The sequence below is a fragment of the Lissotriton helveticus genome, chromosome 6 (assembly GCF_964261635.1).
Source record: "Lissotriton helveticus chromosome 6, aLisHel1.1, whole genome shotgun sequence".
In the NCBI taxonomy this organism is placed as follows: domain Eukaryota; kingdom Metazoa; phylum Chordata; class Amphibia; order Caudata; family Salamandridae; genus Lissotriton; species Lissotriton helveticus.
Window position 1 is genome coordinate 808,151,059 of NC_136067.1, and position 15,287 is coordinate 808,166,345.

Here is a 15,287-nt window from a genome sequence, read left to right on the forward strand (position 1 = left end):
ACTTTTAAAAAGTTCTACTTTAAACCAATCCATGAAGCTGCATCGTTGGTGGTGAGTAAGCTTTGAACAAGCAAAATCCTCGCCTCCGCTCCCTGACATAGAATGAGAAATTTCCTAGTTATCACAAAGGAAAGTTTCAATTCTATTAAGGAGGCGGAGGCGAGGATTTTCCCACCCAGGCTTTATCGAGCCTTCCCTCCCGAACATGATCGGTGATGATTTTACTACGTCTAAGGGAAGTAACTCTTTTCCTATGTACTACTGTTCTCATTGATAATCTGTGCAATTATGTTTATTTCCTATTTGCAATTCGATTCTATTGCTCCATTGCAATGTTCTGGACTTGTTCTACATTGTTCTGGACAAGATATTATTATTATTGTTTCTTTCCCCTAGGCTCCGATCAAAAAGCGGACTAGTGGATGGATGACTTCTTTCCTGCGGCAGCACCCAAGAAAGAGGAAGGACTAACAGATGGGATTCCCTATATGCTTACTGTTGGACTCTGATTGGTTGACATGTTACCAGGACTACCGCGGCCATGTTGGTTTGGGTAGTCCATGGCTTATTGTTTTTTATCTTACTTCTAACTTGCTGTCCAATAAAATGGAGAAAGGACTAGCAAAATCCTCGCCTCCGCCTCCTTAATAGAATTGAAACTTTCCTTTGTGATAACTAGGAAATTTCTCATTACACCACCAATGAAATGAGCTCCTTCTCCCTCGTGTTCCCAGACGCGGGCATGTCTGCAAACATCGTAATAAATGCTCTGCAGAGCAAAACAAACTTGCCAAAGGGGTTCCCAACTGCAGGAGACTGTCATAAAAAAAAAAGCGGAGACCGAATTAACTGCTGCCGACTTTGGAGTTTGTGAATCAGGTTTAAATCTCGGCGTTGGATCAATATCCTGTGATTCTGTGCAAATCACTTAATCTCCCAGTGCCTACGAATACATGAATGTGTCCTCGTGTAATGTAAGTGGTTCTCATGTAAAGCACTCCACAGCCGTCGGGTCGAGTTCGCGCTATATAACACTGCATATATATATGCAATAAACAAATGTCACTGCTGCAAATGTTAATTCACTAAAGTACCCGAATGAGAAAGCAGTGTCATGCAAAATTTAGGTTGAATTGTTCTAAATTTCACACAACCGTCAGTCAGTGAGACAGAAATCCTATGATCTTAGTTTTTTCCTTTTCCCGGATTTTTTAAACTAGAAATGACAGCTGTCAGAGTCCAAATTCGTCAATCGCAACTGCTTCAAAAGGCACGGAAAACGCGGCGGTGGATTAACTGTGGGAACTCCAGTTAAAGGATTGGCTGCCAGATGTTCATTGGCTGTGAGGCCTCGAAGACTGTAAGCTTGTTTGTTATTGGGTAGATGAAACCTGCTCGTTGTTCATTGGTTGCGTTGTTCATTGATTGCGAGGCCACGGAGCATAACTGTACTCCAGGCATGGTACTTGGATGCTGTACCGTCTTCCGGTAAGGGGCGGGTTGTATGACGCACATACACGATACCGATTTCTTATTGGATGATAGACCTACTGGTCCTGTCTCCAGACAGTAAGCCGGTGTTCCAGAGGAAACCGGAAGACCCAGTGATCCGCGTGCACTGAGTCGGTGAGTACACTTTCCTAAGAAACGTAGCTACATCAGAATGGATTCAGATTTCACCCCGCATCACTTTTAGAAGAGATGTGCTGACAAATGTCACCAGGCTGTGTCGGGAGCGCGTCATCTCCTGTGGTTCTTTCCATCTTTCAGGTGGTATTGAGATATGTGGCTCCAAAGCCCTTCTGCAACAGTGTCCCTTAATTGCACAGGGCTTAGGACCACACAAGTGAACACATATGTTGTGGTAACCTGATGCCATTCAATAGAAATGAAAGTTATGTTTTGTAAACATTCATCACGTTCTATAAACATCATATTGATTTCCTGGCCACCGCTATGTCTATTTCACTTTGGCACGCATTGAGAGGTAAACAGGTATAGTCAATGACAAGTAGAGAAAGTACCTCTGAGTAAACAACATGCTTCTTATCAAACGGGAAAATGCTTCTTAAGGAAACATTACACTGGGGGAAGAAGGTTATAGTAATAGCTACCAAGCTACAAGTAATGTGCCCACAATTTCCTTATGTGAAAAGGCCTCTTGAATCATGAGTCTTAGCCAATACCAACTCAGTTATGCCAAGCCTTGTTACAAGTCAGGGTTGATAAAGCTCTACCTATCTATCTCTCCCAAACGTGTGATACCTTCAGCCAGCGAGCCTTTTAGGAAACAACGTTACATTTTCAGAAATACAATTACGTTTTTGGGTGTACAGTGCCTATATTTTTAAGACTCCGTGGGCAAAAAAAACTGACTGAGGTAGGTGAGGCATATAACGTTGGTTATTCGGTAGCTATGCCCACATATGTGTTAATACCTTAAGGCCATCCTGGCTCGGTAGTAACTTTGGTGTCGCAAGCTGGAATTGTCAAGCTTATACTTTAATTAAATAATAAACTTGCAGATCAGAGATGGAAGTGGTGTTTCTTCCAAAGGCAGCAGTGGCTGAAAGTCTCAGACTTGACCTGGGGCGGCTCGTCAGTTTTGCAGTTAAGCTTGGAAATTAAATAGTGGTTACTGATGAATTTTGAAACAGACGGGTTGTAAATATCACATCAATGTCTGTAAAGTGGGAGCCGTTATTGAGATGGCAAAGTCCCCTTTCATGGCTCCGGAGAGCGTTCACCCTTGCCCATAGTTCCCTGTAGGAAGTTTCTGTGAGTTTTCGATTTTGCTTCCACACGCACGTCAATTGTGAATTTCATTCACAAAACAGACGTATGGTTATTGGAACAAATTGTTAGATTTAAAACAAAAAGTAAGTAGATTATCTTATTGGACTCCCTATTTTCTAGGGTCCTTAAACATGCCGATGGAACAGTTCCACTGATAATTGATTTAGAATTGTTGTACTGCAGCAACTATACGGTGAGATTAGAACTGAGTTAAACTGCAGTATATTTCTTGCTTGATAAACTAATGTATGCTTACTTTCTGCATTGTACTGAAGCTGCCTCTGTCCTCTTAAAAGATAAACTGGGTGATGAAATTAAAGAGGCCACAGATTAATATTTTTCACATATCTATACAATAATGGTAAGAATCTCTACATAAATTTCAGTTGGATTCTTGGTTGCTGCCTAAGAATTTACCTTTGTTATCCAGTATAACTTTTTCAGAAATGTGCCAATTTACTGAAGATTTTTTCTTAATATATGATAAAATATTTTATGTACTGTCACCCGCTTAACACTATTCTTAGCAAAGAGGGAAGTCACTGTTCCTATTTCAGAAAAGAAGGAAAGCAATGGAAAGAAACTCGCGTCGTGTACTACTCTATGTGTGGGCGAAATGTGCCTTCATAGACAGAGGCGATGCTTTCCGATTTAGACTTGACATAACGTACTGCTAAATCTCCCGGAACAAATAGTATAAATGTGAAAACTGGCACATACCAGATAAAATTGGAGGTCTGATCAGGCTTTTCACCAATCGCTTCAAGTAGATAAATCTGAGCTGCCCCAGTACTTGCTTCCATCGTTATGTAGAGTTAGTGTTTTGGTGCGCACTTAGGTTCACTACCTACAACAGTTCTCCTTGGAGATTGGCTCCCGCTCCTTCCAGCCCTGTCACCTGGACCCTGCCCCGTCATTAGCCAGGATGAGGCTTGCCCGGTCATTGGCCCAGCACTCGCCTCTGTTCAGGGATGAGTCTCAGTTTATAATGTTTTAAGCCTACTCAGAGAGCAAGGTAGAAAGGAGTTCAGATGTTAACTGCCAAGTTCCTTGTAAAAGCGCGTTGAATCCAATCGGAAACAATGGGACGTTGACTGCCTCTTTTTGGGGGTTACGCATTTTCAGTTGTAATTGTGCTTTTGTGCGATGCACCGCTCAAAGAGCTATCTTGAAAACATTGTTTTGTTTGGCGGATTAGCATTTTTCAATGCGTTTTGTATTGCACCCATTGCAGATATCCTGGGTTGGTAGTAATTGTCTATGTAAAACACAAATTTACATTGCAGTTCACTAGGTAGTGTTAAAATTGAACAGGTGTTACATTTTTTTCAAATCTAGACCAAAAATACCTTCTTTGTGATTCAGTGAGTGTATAATATGAAAAACTACAGCCGACAGTGTGGCATCAGTGCACCCTCTTACAATTGATTAGTAGGTACTGAAGTCTAGTGGTCTCTGCCCTCATCATCTGGAAGGAGATGGTATGACCATTACATTGCATTGATGTGCGGGGAGAAATGTTTGTTCCCATGTACAACTGTTTGTGGTCTGTCTCAGAACTTTTTCTCTACCTCCCCTCGATCACTCAAAAAGTAGGGCCCTCTGCAGTGAACTACGGTGATAGGCTACGCGGGAAGTAACAGCCCTACATAGGCCCCCTGCCATTCGAGCTTGAATATAAGGATACCTATTACAGACGTAACTGCTGTGTGCATCACTGAGAAAAAAAAATCCAAAGGAACATCCTCTCCCAAGTTGTATGAAATAATGATACTTGCAAATTATTCATTCTTTTCATTTAAATGGAATTGTCAAGGTGCACCAGCCCTCGATTCTCACAGGACCCATCTTACATTTTGTATGAGCCAAATGCTATGATGTCACTTGATAATAATAATAATAATATGAAATTTATAATGCGCTCAGCTTACCCGGGGGCATCCCGGCGCAACACCTGATTACACCTGCTTAACGTGGAAACTGTATTCTGTTAATACACATACTTGGTGCACAAAGCGGCAAAGCAATGACAGGCGGATCTACGTCAACCCTGAGCTTGTGCACCAAGATATAAAAAATCATAGTAATGTCTCCCATCCGCTGGAGACAAGATAATCCCTTCTGTTTTGGCCTAACTGGTAACACCGCTGACATGTGAAGGCTGTCCGGCAGGCAGCAGACCCAAAGAGACCAAACTACACCGTCAACAGCGGCAGCAAACTTCAGTGCCTTCTCCAGTTGCCAGCAATACCAAACATCCCCTGTTTTCACTCCACCCCAGGTGCAGGTACTGCTTCTGGTAGGTACACCAGCAAACCGTCTGGGTGTTGTGGGTGGCAAGCAATGCGCCTATGGCTGACTCATGGTTAGCGTCGGGGCTGACCTGATTTAGTTCTGTGATTGAATGATAATGTTTGTGCTTCCTTTCACTCTGACTTTCGTGGCCTTCGCCTCTTATTTTTATTACATTTTGCAGCGTGCATAGTGACTGGATGAAGAATTGAGACCTTTCATATTTCCGACATTTAACTATATAGAGGGTATTACATAAGGCCCTTTGGTTCACATAAGCGGTCTAGGCATTGAGAAAATAAATGGAAATGATTGTCCTGCAGTCCAGAGTCACTCATTTTACGTCCCTCAGATACTGTTGAGAATTATGTGGAGACTGCAGTAAATTTGTGGAGTTCTGGTCAAGCTTTTTTACATAATTTGCATGTGTGTGTCCTCCAGTTTCATGAAATAGTAGCAGCGACCCTGTTGGGCGACCTTGAGTTTTGCTGAATATAACATCACAAATATCACACTGGGCCTTTGCAGGGTCATTTGATATCCACGAATGCAGGTTTAGCCTCCTGCACGGCCATTGTAAAATGATTGCCCCTTCGTTTTCAGTGACACCTCGTTCAATGGTCAGTTTCTAGACCTAGTCCCTATCTCTATAATTTAGAAACCTGGCAATGATGGGGCTTGTGTGGGCCCAGTGGTTGTCTGGAAGGCATGGTTCTGTGGGGTGCTCCACAATGGAAGCTTTTGAGAATTGTTCCTTGCCAAAGATATGATCAAGGAGTGATTCAATTTATTATTCTGGTTTTACAAAGGGGGTGGCTTCTGTTACTGTGCCAGGATGCAGATGTTTTTGCGACGGAAGGCCGCTGGAAGACTTAGAGCTGTCCTTTGTGGCTGATATGCTCTGCTTTTTCTAACCCATTTGTTTGTCGATCACAATGGTCTTTCATCGGCTTAATGCACAGTGTTACAGGGTATATTTTGTGGTCATTTGTTTTATTTTTCATGTCCTCTATTGCCAAATTTGTGAGAGCCGGCTGAGAAAGGCCTTCACAGGCAATATCTCATGGTTTCATCAAGCTTTCACTTTTGCGGTTTTCAAGGGGCAGCTTGGCTTGCGTGTGTACTCCTTTCCCCATGATGAGCCCTATAAAATTACTCTAGAAGCCTGGAATACCTACCGCACATAAGTACGTGAAGTCATTGGTTCTGGGCATTGTATCAAATAGAAAGTAAGCTGGTATCTTACGTTTCAGGCTTAACGTTTGTATGTGCCATCATATGGCAGTCCTTAGCAATGATGCAATAACGTATGCTACAGAGGCAGACTGCTACATACAGCACTAAGATATGTGAGGACTTCATTAAACCATGCAAAGATGGCATGCTGGTATCCCAAACCATTGATACAGTGCGAGGTAATCATATGAGGCCCCTAGATTTCACATTCAGCTGCAAGAAGATTGCTGGCTCTCATCACATGAATCCCAGATCAAGCATCGTGAGCGCGTAAAAAAGCCGACACATACATTGGGGACTCTTTGTGGCTTTGCACGCCCTGTGCACTATGGTGGGTTCTCCTGTCTCGGCCTCCAGGAGCCTAGGCAGGTCACAACCAGGGGTCCGAGTGCAACTGCAGGAAGCCAGGTACAGCTTCCAAAGGCTCGGACGCACTGTAAACCACCTCATGTGCCTGAAAGGTGTCCTCCTCACACCTTGTGGGACTCCTTGACCAGCAGCTCAGGAAGCAGTGAGCCGTATTGCTTTACGGCTGCGGTGGTGCTCGAGTCTTCATTGGAGACAATGTTTGCGAATTGTCTTATGTATGTCTCGTGACTGCACTGTTTTCTCTTAGTGTAAGACCTCTGCCCCTTATAGCTCCTATCCTGAGTCAGGCGTGTCGGTGACATTTATTAGCATTACCTCTCAGCTGGACTGGGATTTCAGGCTGTCCAAAGTAATTGAGGACAATTGCAGTAAAAACCTCCTGCATCACAAAACGTGTTTGTACATTTTGGAGTCCAGCAGTTGCATGGATAGCTGCAACAAGAGTATTTAGATGTTTGTAGTAGTAAATCTAACAAAAAACGTAACTAATATCAGATTTGTTGTGATCCTTTCAGTTTGATTGCATGGGGACATCTTCCACAATTGCAGTTTAAAATAATCAACCATGGTTTGAAGTTTGAGGGAAAAATGTGCATACTGCATTGACTGTAACTGTGACTAATGGACAGTTTGGTTTCCAGCTGCGGAGAGGTTGATGAGTATGTTCTTAATGTTAACTTCCTTGCTCGTATCTTCATAACTGCTAACTAAGACATCGCAAGGTATAGTTGGCAACTTTGTTGTGTTGAGTTCAGACATCTTTTAACTAGTTACTCCATTCCGATTATGTACTGGTTGCTTAAAACGGTTTGCACTGGCCCCCCAGCCACGGTATGCCCCCCTAGACTTGGGCTCACCGATACAGAAGTTTTTTTGCTTAAGTTGTCACACCAAGATATTGCGCTAAACAGGAAGTTGAACATGATAGCTCGCCAACCAGCAGAAGCTACTAGCTCTGTCAAAACCTCTCTGTGCAGTATAAGCAGAAGTAAGAGTGACAACTAACCTGTTAAATCCACGTTCCCAAGATTCCACCTCCATGAATCCTTCTCTGTGCCTGTATCTCAGATAAGCACGACAGGCCCTTTTCCTAATCCAGGCTCTCGGCATAGGGCACTCAAGAAGCCGTCTACTGTGCATAGTCGTCAAAGTAGTGCATACCGTACCGTGAAGAAGGGGATCACTGCTGGGTGGGGGAGGGGGGGGGTGGAGGGAGGGAGGAGTCTGTGGGCACAGCATGGGCCTAGGAGTTTGGAGTTACTGTTGCTGAGTGAGTTTTTGTACTTTGTTGCCAGATTTAATGTCAAATAACTTGAGATGATTGTGTAGCTGTATCTTACAGTGGTGTGCTTCAACTACCCCTGCAGCAAGATGTGTTGAGCCCAACATTTTTTTCCTCAGAGTCCATAATTATAAAGTGCAAGATTTTCACCCAATGAATAACTCTTTTTTTTTTTTCCTTTCTTAACTTTCTTTTTGGGTTTTACAAATAGAACAAAGTAAAAGGATAACAAAATCAGGAATACAAGCACAGGGAATCAGGAAGGGGACAGATGGCAATCAATATGTTCACCATTTTAAAAAAAAAGTCCAGAAATGGGGATGTAAATGGGAGAATCAATATCCATGATAGGATAGTATAAGAGTAGGATAGAAGAAGAGAGGGAGAAAGAGTGTGATATGTTATAGGGGTAAAAAAACAAGTAGCAAGACTATAATTCACTCAGCAGGGCGCACTAATACTAGCTGTCACGATATGTGCAATGCGGTCAATAGGAAGCTTCCATGCGCACTAACAATTACCAGCAACATGATGATGTCGGCATCATTTCCGCCCAGGCTCCTGCCCCCTGCTATCTGAAACAGCTACAAGTATTGTAGTAGTGGATGTCATATATTTTTAGGTCTGGAAGTTGGTGGCTGTAGTGCGGCATAAATATCACTTGTGGTGTCGCAGTTTATTTAAGTCACGGATCCATGCCCCCACCATTGGGGTAGTAGTGCCTCCCCAATGTAGATATACCTGGCGTTAAGCCAAAAACAATACCCAATAAAGAACTCTTGATGCATTTATATCTAGTCCGGTAACTGGCTGCCAACACTATGTATATTTGTGCATCCATGCCTCTCCACCCATTTATGTTTGTTGCGCCCTGAGATCTGCCTGTACAGCACGTCCTGTACAGGAGTTTTATCTTTCCCTGGTGCTTTTTATTCTAGCATGCCTCTGCAAGTGACAGCTTTAGTACTGTAAACTTAACATCTTTAGAAGCGGTATAGCTTCCTACCATTCTTATAGTTATGATAACTCCTTGCTGGACAAGTTATGAAGAACAGACCTGTATATTTATTGTATTGTTGCTTGTTGTACAGTTGTGTGTGCTGCTTACTCTTTAAGTAACTATTGTATAATTTAACCTACAAAAATGCACTTTTGTTAGGATTGCCACATGGCACCATACTCCCGGTTGATCCAGTGCTGCAGGCCTCGTCTTTCATTGAAATGCACTCTGGAAGCATTCGCTGTAGGACACATCACTTTGGAGTCAGTGTGATTATTTATGAAGTAAGCTTAGAAAAGTAGTTCCTTGTTGGACAGCAATGGTAAATGTCTAGTTTTTACGTTGTGCTTAAGGCTTGCAAGTATTTTACTGATGGTAACATAACGAGGTCCAGCAGAGAGCCCAGCCAGGACATACTAGAATGCTGTTTTTAGGTTTCTACACTACATCTTCGCCCTCACGTGGTAGCTGTGAGTAATATTTGAATGAACATTTTGGAGATGACGAGTTTTCAGTATTGAAAGATGGGTATTTTTAAGCACATTTAGGTCTGAATATTAAAAATAGTGACATGTTTTGGAAGCAACCTTTATCCACTCACATTTATTGAATGAGCAAAATTAGCTTTGAAGAGAGATAACCAATTAGTTAAGTAGCTGAGACCATTCTGTTGAGTCAAACTAATTTTTTCTAGTGATATACTCGCTGAACTTGAATCATGGCTACAGCTGCCAAACTCAATGACTTTAACTCAGGATATGAAAAACAAAACCGGAAGTAAAGAAGGACTGTCTCCCATTTCTATGCAACATACCATGTCTTTAACTGCTATTGGTCTTTTTTATCTGAATAGTTCAACACTGGTGTAAATTGGACTGATACCTCATATAACTATTACGAATTCCTGCTGATAGTTTGATCATCTCACTTTGATCTATCCAGAATAATAAGGGCTTCATTACTTATAATTCTGGAAAAAATCCTTACAATACACCTACCACAAACTAAAGCCATACATACCCTTTACCTTTTTTTAAATAGTCAGCTAATAAGAACATGCTATACCTGGTCAAAGATTGTTGTCCTTCAGAGGGTTGTAATTACTTATATTCATAGAAACACATTTTATGAAACTGACGTCAAACATGCCTATTATATGGATTGATCCTGTTTTATGTAGGATGTACTCTTGCATCTATTATTTCAACAGTGGCATGCTTGTGGTGCTTTACAGAAGACCAGTATCCCTTGGAGTCCTTGGCCTAGAAACACATTGTGTAAATGCATGTATAGATTATTTCATCTCAGTAAACTAAGCAGCCCTAGGTTTATTCTCTCTCTATTTGAATGTCTAGTTGCAGGCCTGCTTTTAATTACTGGATAACATTTTAATTGATTGTAAACAATGTTGAGCCAATAATAACCATTAGCTAGAAGAAAAGTACCTCTCAATGATAGCCAGCAGCCACCTTTGATTTCTACAGTAATAATTTTACAAATGTGGATCTTTTCAGTATTTCTGGAGTAAAGATGTTAAAGCAAAGAATGTGAGCAACGTTCAGACCAGAATCAGTGTGGTTAAGATAAATACTAACAAATCAATTGAGTACTTATTACATAGTTGTTACTTTCTGATTAGCCAAAGATATTTTAAATGCGATTTTGAAAACTTAGGTGCACATGAATTTTCTGCATTTGAGCGTTAAGTACACTTTAACGTTGGATGCAGTAGTTAGCTTGATGGACCTACACAAGAATCAAAGGATATTTCTTTTATGCATGTGGTTTACAGATGCAGATGGTCATTTTATTTACTTATGGTAGTCTGTTAAAACAGAGAGAATACTATCAAAACATTTGTTTTGTGTGAATAACATGCTTTTAAACAAGCACTTGCGTTTTAGTGACAACATTATAATGTTTGTGGAATTGTTCCATGGTTGCTACTTTTAAAATGTATTGTATTCAGACTGTGGCTAATAAATAATCAACAAGTCTACGACGAGCTCCTTCTGGAGATTTAGATGCTTGATGCACTGTAATATTCATTTGCTATGTGGGCTGGTTGTGATGAACTGTTTTCCGGAAGTATCTTGTATCGGGATGGCTATGCCCATGTTTTATTTTATGTTTTCTGTTATAATGATATTGCCACTTGAGCTGACTGGGACACGATGATTATTTTATGTATAATAAGATCGTTCCTGCTAAACTAAATGAGGTTGATGTCACTCTTAATTAGCAATTTCAGAAGCTTATTTTAATACCAAGTAAAATGTAACTCTTTTGAGATCACCCTGGTATGTGTTTAGGTTAATGCCATTTTGCTATAGTTTTTCATAGTATAGGCCAAGAGCCTCAATTTAATCTTTTTTTGTTCATTGAAACTATGTGGGAACATGGCAAAATGTACCGAAACCTGTCAATCTTAAAGCTGCTGGTGGAACATATTTTTTGTCAAATATTGGCAAAGCATTGACATGATTGGACAATGTTATATTTTTGTAATGCACAATCCAAGGCAGGCTTTACTAAGGAGCTCATAATTCGTTGTTTTTATTTGTTAAGGTTTAACAAAGATAAACTAATGTAGTTTCAGGGTGACATTTTCTTTACTCATCATCAACTGCTTTTATTTCGCCTCAAACATCCAATGTAGAGTGTTTCTGAGTTCAGTAGTGGACGTAGTTTGCTGCATTCCCGGAACCTGTAGTCTTCATTTTAGAACCGAGCTATGCAGGTGCATTCCAGTGACCTGGGACTTGTGTTCCCATAAAAGGTGAGGCCCTCCTGAAAACTTTAATTCTTTAATTGCATATATAATATAGGTCTTATTAGAGCATTTGAAGCAAATAGCTACTCAGGGAAAAAATTCTGATTGACATAGACTTTTTGCCCACTAAGGCATAGACACAGCAAAGCAAACACAAGGAGATGATGGACGGAGCGCTGAAACGTTTCAGACCCTCACCCCCATTAACAGATCTGACTTGAATCCATCATCGTTCTTTAGCTCACTTGACACCCCAGTTCAGACCCAGCCATATGCAAATCAGTCTTGACCCTGTTCCTCATGGGAAAAGTCCAGCCCGAACTGCAGAGCCAGGTCTTCCCAGGACCGGAAACAAGCATCCTGGGACCGTTTTCGGGTTAACACCCCTCATCAGCCAGGCTAGCTTGAATCCAGTGTCAAAGTGAGCAAGGGACCCTGATCTGGGCTTTTTTTATATATATATATATATATGGTGCACAAACCAAGATAAACTAATGTAGTTTATGGGTCATGTTTTCCTTACATATTACGAACATCATGTAATCCAAAAAGTGTAACCGTATATTTCCTATCAGGGTAGGTAAAGCCGCTGATGTTTTGGATTTCATTAGTTCTATGCGCCAGTGCAACCATGGTTAGTGCGAAAATTTGTGAAAATAATTTTCATATATGTCTCCGTTCCCATTGTAGCTTTATACCTACAGGTAGGTTTCACTCCACACTGATTTCTGGCATCGGAGACAAAAGTATTTCTGCTTGGTAGGGACAATTTAGAAGAGTCTTTGCTATGATTTAAGTCTATACTTTTTTAGTAGCATTCGAGTATCATCATTTATCTGCTTAGGTTCCCCAAATTTGGTTTGATTTGGGTCATTAAGATCCAGGAAGCTTTTATCCATTAGATATTACATTGAAATGCAGTAAAGTAGACCTATTGACCTCTTGTCAGGTCTATATCTGCTTTGTCAGTCTTTGGCTTGTAAATCTAAATTGGGCTTCTGCTTCATTGGTATCACAAAGCCAACTATTAGTTAAAAGGTTTCTCTCTGGGGACTTGTAACCACTGCTCAATTTTGTTGTTGTTGTTAAGATGATGGTGTAAATCCATTATGGCCAATGCTTTGTTTTTGGTAATTATTATTATTTCAATCTTTATTTCGGCCAATTTGACCATCAAAGATATGCAGTAAAACACATATAGTACAATATAAAACCATCAAGAATGTACAATAAAAGGCCATACATTAAAATTCCTATTCTTATAGTTAAATGGACAACTGCGACTTTAAAATACGGGTGCGGGTATGCCAGACATTTGTAAGGAATTTGGCTAGTGCAAACACAGTTGGTCCCGAAACATCAGTTTTTAAAATTCTATACATCGGGAGATATTCCCTGCAACCAAAGTTTCTGATGAGTGGTAGAAGCCAATATTTCCTAGCGGCCTTGTAAGTTGGACAAAACAAGACCACATGTAGATCGCTTTCCTCAGCACAGGTACAAGCCGGGCATTGCTTAGTAGAGGGCGGTGTTGACCAGGAGCTAGTGTATAACCGCAAGGGCAGTGTGCCATATCTCCATTGGAGGAATAGCTTCCTGGCCAGCACAGGAGTCATCCCATCCAGGGCCCTCTCCAGCCTGTAGGAATCCTTGCATTGAATAAATATGGATGTTAGTGACCCCTCACCCTGGCGATCTATGACCATAGCCAGTTTCTGCTCGTAATAAGCATTGGCCAAGACTCTTTGTGGGATCCTAAGTGACGCAATAGCTGGATTGGACCATAGGTCTGGGAACCCCATTCTCATACAGGACTTTTTAATGTATTTTATCCAGGGAATCTGTAGGGCTTTGGGGTGGGTTAGAAACTCCCTCAGTTCTGCTCTGTAGGTACAAAGTTCCTCACTGCTCCATAACCTTCGCCAAAAGGCTATGGGTCTGAGGCCCAATTCGTCTGCTATGGGTCTCAGGCCCAAATCCATCCTCAAAGGGAGGAGGGGTGTGCTAGACGGGAGTGCGACTATCTGTCTCATGAATTTGTTCTCCGTTATAGTCAAATTGTGGGCAGATGTATGGCCCCACAGTTCCGCCCCATATGTGATGGCACCCCTGGCCTGTGCCTGTTAGATCTGGATAACCGGTCCCAGTGGTCGATATGTGGATCCTTTCATCATCCGTAGGATGCCACCTGTGGTCTGCACTAATTTGAGGTTTGCCCTAGTCTGGTGTGTTCCCCAAGACATGGTTTCATTTAACGTTACACCCAGATATTCAAAGGTGGAGACTCTCTCTAAACATGAAGATCCCAGCAGGGGGTTCGGGCGTGATCTTTGGGTTGGGTTCAAGACCATGAACTTTGTTTTCATGGCATTGATCTCCAACCCCCTTTCCGTGCAGAAGACCACAAAGGAATCAAGGATCCTCTGTATCCCCATGGGGGTTTTGGACAGCAGCAGGGTATCATCTGCAAACATAATTGCAGGTACCCTGCTGCCGTTCAGTTTTGGAGCATCAGTGTATTCAATGCCATTGAGATGGGCAATTACCCCGTTGAAAAAGAGGCAGAACAGGGTCGGTGCCAGTACGCAACCCTGCCTAACCCCTCTGTCAACGGGGAACCTGTCCGTTAGTTCCCCAAGCTTCCCGCACCTAACTCGGGCATAGTTGTTCTGATGCAATCTCTGTAAAATTGCCAGAATGTCCGGGGGAAGCCCCATCTCGGCCAGAACACTCCAGAGTTTCCCTCTGGGCACAAGGTCGAAGGCGGCCCGCAAGTCCACGAATATGGTGTACAAGCTGCCGCCCTCGAATATCGCTGTCCTCCAGTATATGATGTTCAAACGAAAAACCTGGTCCACTGTGGAGACTCCCTTCCTAAATCCCGCCTGGTATGGACTGAGGGCGTTAGTTTCCTCCACCCAGTCCTGAAGGCGATTCAACAGTATCCTACCAAAAAGCTTCTGGGGCACGTCAATTAGACTGATCGGTCTGTAGTTGGCTGGGAGCAGAGGCGAGCCCTTCTTAAATATAGGAATCACCTATGCCCCCAGCCAAGTACTCGGAATTTCCATGCCATGCAGGACTGCATTAAATACAATAGTCAGGTAGGGGGCCCAAATGTCAGGCTCCTGCTTGAACAGATCCCCCGGGAGACCGTCCAATCCTGGCGCCTTTCCCGATGCCAGACCTGCAATTGCTGCCTTAACCTCCCCCACAGTGATCAGGTCCCCGCCATACTCTGTCGGTCCATAACCGCCTGCAATCGCGGTTTCTCCTAGCTCTGGACTATAGAGTGACTGAAAATGTGCCTGCCATACCCCTGCTGCAATATTTGGCTCTATTGCCGAATGGAGGCTCCCCGATCCCCCATTTACTACTCGCCAAAACATTTGATAATCTCTTGTTGCGAGGGAGCTAGTAAGCTCCTCCCATTGTGCCTCCTCCCATTCAGTTTTGGCGTGAGCGACTAGTTTTTTATATGCCCGTCTACTTTCACGTAGCTTCTCTCCTCCTATTCCCTCTTTGATACTTCTAAGGAG

General features: G+C 42.3%; 1 protein-coding gene across 2 annotated transcripts in view; it reads left to right on the plus strand.

Moving 5' to 3' along the window:
- The first annotated feature begins 1,508 nt into the window (after positions 1-1,508).
- ASCC3 (activating signal cointegrator 1 complex subunit 3) overlaps positions 1,509-15,287 on the plus strand; it is a 2,002,173-nt gene continuing 1,988,394 nt past the window's right edge. For both annotated transcript variants that reach the window (XR_013596163.1, XM_078648375.1), the window contains exon 1: positions 1,509-1,626. The gene's annotated coding sequence lies outside the window, so the exon portion shown is untranslated. The remainder of the gene's footprint in view (positions 1,627-15,287) is intronic.